The sequence below is a fragment of the Convolutriloba macropyga genome, unplaced genomic scaffold (genome assembly GCF_964194025.1).
Source record: "Convolutriloba macropyga unplaced genomic scaffold, txConMacr16.3 SCAFFOLD_6503, whole genome shotgun sequence".
Taxonomy (NCBI): Eukaryota; Metazoa; Xenacoelomorpha; order Acoela; family Convolutidae; genus Convolutriloba; species Convolutriloba macropyga.
The window spans coordinates 5,001-11,219 of NW_027452983.1; the positions used below are offsets into that span (position 1 = coordinate 5,001).

General features: G+C 41.8%; 1 pseudogene; it reads right to left on the reverse strand.

The window, feature by feature from the left end:
* Positions 1–1,587: 1,587 nt before the first annotated feature.
* LOC142357959 (5.8S ribosomal RNA) lies at positions 1,588–1,739 on the reverse strand (annotated as a pseudogene).
* Positions 1,740–6,219: the final 4,480 nt, after the last annotated feature.

Genomic DNA, 6,219 nt, shown 5'->3' on the forward strand with positions numbered 1-6,219 from the left:
TTCCATTCAGTCATTAATTCCAACTTTCAAATGTTGTTGTTTCAGCTTTCGCTTACTAGAAGCAACATAATACTCGCTGCAATACAGACCTCGGGAAACCCTCACCGTGAATAAGGTTCACTCACATATTTCACTACATTTTGCGTGGGATTGGAGATGAGGCTACTCGTTCTTGCTCAGTACTAGGCTGAAAATTAACGAAACTTCGTTACAAACGTTCACATGTTGATGTTTCCGCTTTCGCGTACTCGAAACAACATAATACTAGTCTTTGTAATTTAGTTTCATAATTTCAACTGTTCTCATGCAGAATTTTTGCTCATTCTTATCCCAAATTTTGACCTGGCTACTAGTTACACTCCTTGTACTTATTGCAAAATGACCACAAATTTCAACAGCTTTCACATGTTGCTGTTTCGGCTTTCGCTTACTACAGTCAACATAATACTCGTTGCAAAATAAGTGCTCGGCATCTGCAATTTTCCAAAGACGAAGTTTCGCCAGTTCAATTTTCGCTCGCCAATTATGGCTACTAATTCACACGGTACTGAGCTCAACAACATTAAATTTGTTCAGCAAGACTTTCACATGTTGATGTTTTGGCTTTCGCCTACTAGAAGCAACATAATACTCGTCTTGTTAGCTCATTCAATGAGAATAGCTTTTCCCGTTGAGAATTTTTGCCTTCAATTGGCGTTGTAGTGAGTTTGGCTACTCAGATCACCAAATACTTGTGACAATTCGAACCAGAAATGTTTTCAATTTTCACATGCTGATGTTTCGGATTCAACCTACTAGAAGCAGCATAATACTTGTATTCAACAATTTCTGTATCAAATCCCAGTTTTCTCTGGTGCATCTTTGCCAAACTATTCCAAACTGCCTGAGTCTGAATACCAATTACAGGTACTAGTAAATGCACGTTACTAAGGACTATATAGTTCTAGGTTACTGTACACAACGACGTTCACATGTTGATGTTTCAGCTGCCGCTTACTAGAAACAACATAATACTTATCGTGCATACCTTTCCATAACTTGTCCTTTTCAGATGCATTAGTTTCCCTTTGTCTTGGCTTCTACAGTCAGACTGGCTACTAGTAACAGCACAGTACTAATCACATATCGTTCTACAGTTTGCAGACAACTTTCACATGTTGATGTTTCAGCTTTCGCCTACTAGAAACAACATAATACTCGCTGTATACATTTGTAGTTCTCTATGTAACTTTCATGTGAAGAAGTTTCGCCAGTCTTTTTGACTGTCTCAAATCTGAGTCATGCTTAGGCTACTAGTTGCTTCATAGTACTTATCGCCTCGAGATCATTGAACAAAACTTGATTTTCACATGTTGCTGTTTCAGCTTCCGCTTACTAGAAACAACATAATACTAGTCTCATTAAGTTCCGTCTCTTTGCAATTTTCTTATGAAGAAAATTCGCCATCACAATGACTCCAGCAGTTCTTGATCAAGGAATGCAATCATTGATCAGAATGCTATTATTTGAATCGGTTCTGCTTTAAGTGTTCCAATTTTATTGGAAGCACCAACAATAGAACATCAATGTGTTCAATCGAGAGTTATATAACCCTGAATCGGACGCAGTCAACAGCCGAAGCCGAGACCGCCTTTTGCGTTAGAGAGGTCGGTAAACAAATCTTGCGATTCATACCGAATTAACACATATAGCTGTGCTCCTCTTCGTAAAGCGAGCCAAGTGATCCCCTGTTGAAGGATGTATTTGGACCAATCTAGTAGCATTTGGTTTCCAACAAGCTCTCCCAAGTTAGCTTACTTATTGGGCTTTTCAACCAATTCGGTTGGCTACAAGCATCATCAAAGTACTAGCCACAGTTTGATCGCAAAATTCTACGACTTTCACATGTTGATGTTTCGGCTTGCGCTTAGCCTACTATAAGCAACATAATACTAGTCATATCATAGAGCGTGATCAGCTTGTGACGTTCTCATGATGAAGTTTCACCAACAGTGTCTCACTTCGAGCTTAAATCCAGCTACTAGTAACTACACAGTACTGACTGCAACGATAACTTTTATCTATACCTTTCACATGCTGCGCTTTCGGCCAGGGCCTACTAACGTCAACATAATACTCGATATAAACTTTTGTTCATGATGCAGCTTCCCCATGCAGAAGTTTCGCCTTCAAATGCTCTCTTGGCCATATGACGTAAGAAAAGGTTACTAGTAACATCACAGTACTAGCCACAGTTTGATTGCAAAATTCTACGACTTTCACATGTTGATGTTTCGGCTTGCGCTTAGCCTACTAGAAGCAACATAATACTAGTCATATCATAGAGCGTGATCAGCTTGTGACGTTCTCATGATGAAGTTTCACCAACAGTGTCTCATTTCGAGCTTAAATCCAGCTACTAGTAACTACACAGTACTGACTGCAACGCTAACTTTTATCTATACCTTTCACATGCTGCGCTTTCGGCCAGGGCCTACTAACGTCAACATAATACTCGATATAAACTTTTGTTCATGATGCAGCTTCCCCATGCAGAAGTTTCGCCTTCAAATGCTCTCTTGGCCATATGACGTAACACAAGGTTACTAGTAACATCACAGTACTAGCCACAATTTGATCGCAAAATTCTACGACTTTCACATGTTGATGTTTCGGCTTGCGCTTAGCCTACTATAAGCAACATAATACTAGTCATATCATAGAGCGTGATCAGCTTGTGACGTTCTCATGATGAAGTTTCACCAACAGTGTCTCACTTCGAGCTTAAATCCAGCTACTAGTAACTACACAGTACTGACTGCAACGATAACTTTTATCTATACCTTTCACATGCTGCGCTTTCGGCCAGGGCCTACTAACGTCAACATAATACTCGATATAAACTTTTGTTCATGATGCAGCTTCCCCATGCAGAAGTTTCGCCTTCAAATGCTCTCTTGGCCATATGACGTAAGAAAAGGTTACTAGTAACATCACAGTACTAGCCACAGTTTGATTGCAAAATTCTACGACTTTCACATGTTGATGTTTCGGCTTGCGCTTAGCCTACTAGAAGCAACATAATACTAGTCATATCATAGAGCGTGATCAGCTTGTGACGTTCTCATGATGAAGTTTCACCAACAGTGTCTCATTTCGAGCTTAAATCCAGCTACTAGTAACTACACAGTACTGACTGCAACGCTAACTTTTATCTATACCTTTCACATGCTGCGCTTTCGGCCAGGGCCTACTAACGTCAACATAATACTCGATATAAACTTTTGTTCATGATGCAGCTTCCCCATGCAGAAGTTTCGCCTTCAAATGCTCTCTTGGCCATATGACGTAACACAAGGTTACTAGTAACATCACAGTACTAGCCACAATTTGAATCGCAAAAATTCTACGACTTTCACATGTTGATGTTTCGGCTTGCGCTTAGCCTACTAGAAGCAACATAATACTAGTCATATCATGGAGCGTGATCAGCTTGTGACGTTCTCATGATGAAGTTTCACCAACAGTGTCTCATTTCGAGCTTAAATCCAGCTACTAGTAACTACACAGTACTGACTGCAACGATAACTTTTATCTATACCTTTCACATGCTGCGCTTTCGGCCAGGGCCTACTAATGTCAACATAATACTCGATATAAACTTTTGTTCATGATGCAGCTTCCCCATGCAGAAGTTTCGCCTTCAAATGCTCTCTTGGCCATATGACGTAACACAAGGTTACTAGTAACATCACAGTACTAGCCACAATTTGATCGCAAAATTCTACGACTTTCACATGTTGATGTTTCGGCTTGCGCTTAGCCTACTAGAAGCAACATAATACTAGTCATATCATAGAGCTTGATCAGCTTGTGACATTCTCATGATGAAGTTTTCACCAACAGTGTCTCATTTTGAGCTTAAATCCAGCTACTAGTAACTACACAGTACTGACTGCAACAATAACTTTTATCTATACCTTTCACATGCTGCGTTTTCGGCCAAGGCCTACTAACGTCAACATAATACTCGATATAAAATTTTTGATCATGATGCAGCTTTCCCATGCAGAAGTTTCGCCTTCAAATGCTCTCTTGGCCATATGACGGAACACCAGGTTACTAGTAACATCACAGTACTAGCCACAGTTTGATTGCAAAATTCTACGACTTTCACATGTTGATGTTTCGGCTTGCGCTTAGCCTACTAGAAGCAACATAATACTAGTCATATCATAGAGCGTGATCAGCTTGTGACGTTCTCATGATGAAGTTTCACCAATAGTGTTCATTCGAATTGGTTCTGCTTTAAGCTCTCCAATTGTTTTGGATGAACCAGTTTTGCCCTTCGAAGCCACTTTTGTGAGCTTTTGTGGGTCTTTACCAAGAGGATATACCTCAAGGCCTCTTTCAATTCCTTTAAGTTCTTTCAACTCCTTTACAGTTTCTAGGTTCACATAGCTGCAAACCTTATTTCTAGTTTTTAAGTCTGGCCAACTTGGGGAGAGTTGTGCAGACCGTGACCAATTCTAGTAGGATGCCACAACAAGAATGTGATCAACTTAGCTTGTCGATGAACCTGCCCCACATTCAAACAACTCTATCGCCTTTTCCTCGTATAGTTATATGCGAGGGCCTCTCATAGAGAGCGCTGTTAGCAACCTTTTCCACATAGACGATAAAGTTGTGAGTGTTTTGCACATGGCTGTTGTCATCACCACGTGACGAGTCAACTCAGCTTGACTCTCTACACTCCGACAAGCTTTGCACATACGCCTTTAGTTCAGTATGTGTCTTTAATCTGACTCCGGTGCCTCAAGCCGGAAAAATTGTCAGATTATGATCATTATCGGTTAGTCATCCCGATGCAAGATCGTATCGTACTGTCTTTGTCTACCTCCAGATTCCGAAGAACAGGAGGAGACTCTCCCAGACCTACATATCTGGGAGAATGTTCAGAGGGCGAGAAGCTGTGGATTACTCTCCCCTAAGAACTGACTAAAACTTTACCCTCGTCCAAGGTAAGTTTATTTTAGCTAGCCTTCTATGTAAAGGATCTGAGGCTAAGCTGTGTTTTTTCGAGCCTTTGGCTCGGAGCAAGTTCAGTGGGCGCCCCGAGTAGCTCAACTCTTTCCCACTGAACAGCGCAACGCTCTGTCACTCGCTGGGATTTTTGCGTGTCGGTTCTAACCACGCGACTTGTGGACCTTTTTAGGCCTTTCTCATTCACAAGTCTATAGCTGGGCTTCTATAACCCAGCTTCTGAGATCTAGATAGCTGCAGTTCTGCTAGGCTGCTTTTGCTAACTAGTCTCCCTTTAAGCAGTCCCTTGCCATGACTGCTGAACTATGTATCCACACAAGTAGTTTTTGAGCTCGATACATAATTCGAGATTGGTTGCCAAGCAATCTCTAGCGACAGAGCGTCATGCGCACTACAGACATGGCCTCTACCAGCAGCCATGCCCGAAGGAATCAATCACTGATCCTTCCGCAGGTTCCCCTACGGAAACCTTGTTACGACTTTTACTTCCTCTAGACAATTAAGCTCGATCCGCTTCATCCCGTTGCCGGAGACCGAAGTCCCAACAGTAGGAATTTGCAATTCTTGCTTAACTATCCAATCAGTAGTAGCGACGGGCGGTGTGTACAAAGGGCAGGGACGTAATCCCTATGAGTTGTTGACTCATAAGTACCAGGAATTCCTGGTTCACGTCTGCAAGTTACAACAGACGATCCCCTTGAAGCGCTGTACTTTTCTCTGATTGCCCAGTCCATTTCGGACCAAGGGCTGAGTACTCAATCTAAAAGTACACAGTGTAGCGCGCGTGCAGTCCAGAACATCTAAGGGCATCACAGACCTGTTATAGCCTCACTTCATCTGCGGTATTTAATTCCGCATAGTTCCTCTAAGAAGTGTTTGAATTCACATATAGTGAATTTCATTATTTAGATGGAGAAGATCTCGTTCGTTATCGGAATTAACCAGACAGATCACTCCACTAACTAAGAACGGCCATGCACCACCGCCCATATATCATGAAAGATATTCAATCTGTCAATCCTTAAGATGTCTGGACCGGGTGAGTTTTCCCGTGTTGAGTCAAATTAAGCCGCAGGCTCCACTCCTGGTGGTGCCCTTCCGTCAATTCCTTTAAGTTTCGATTTTGCAACCATACTTCCCCCGGAACCAATAAACTTTGGTTTCCCGGTTAATCTCTTGCCAAGTCAAGATCGACTT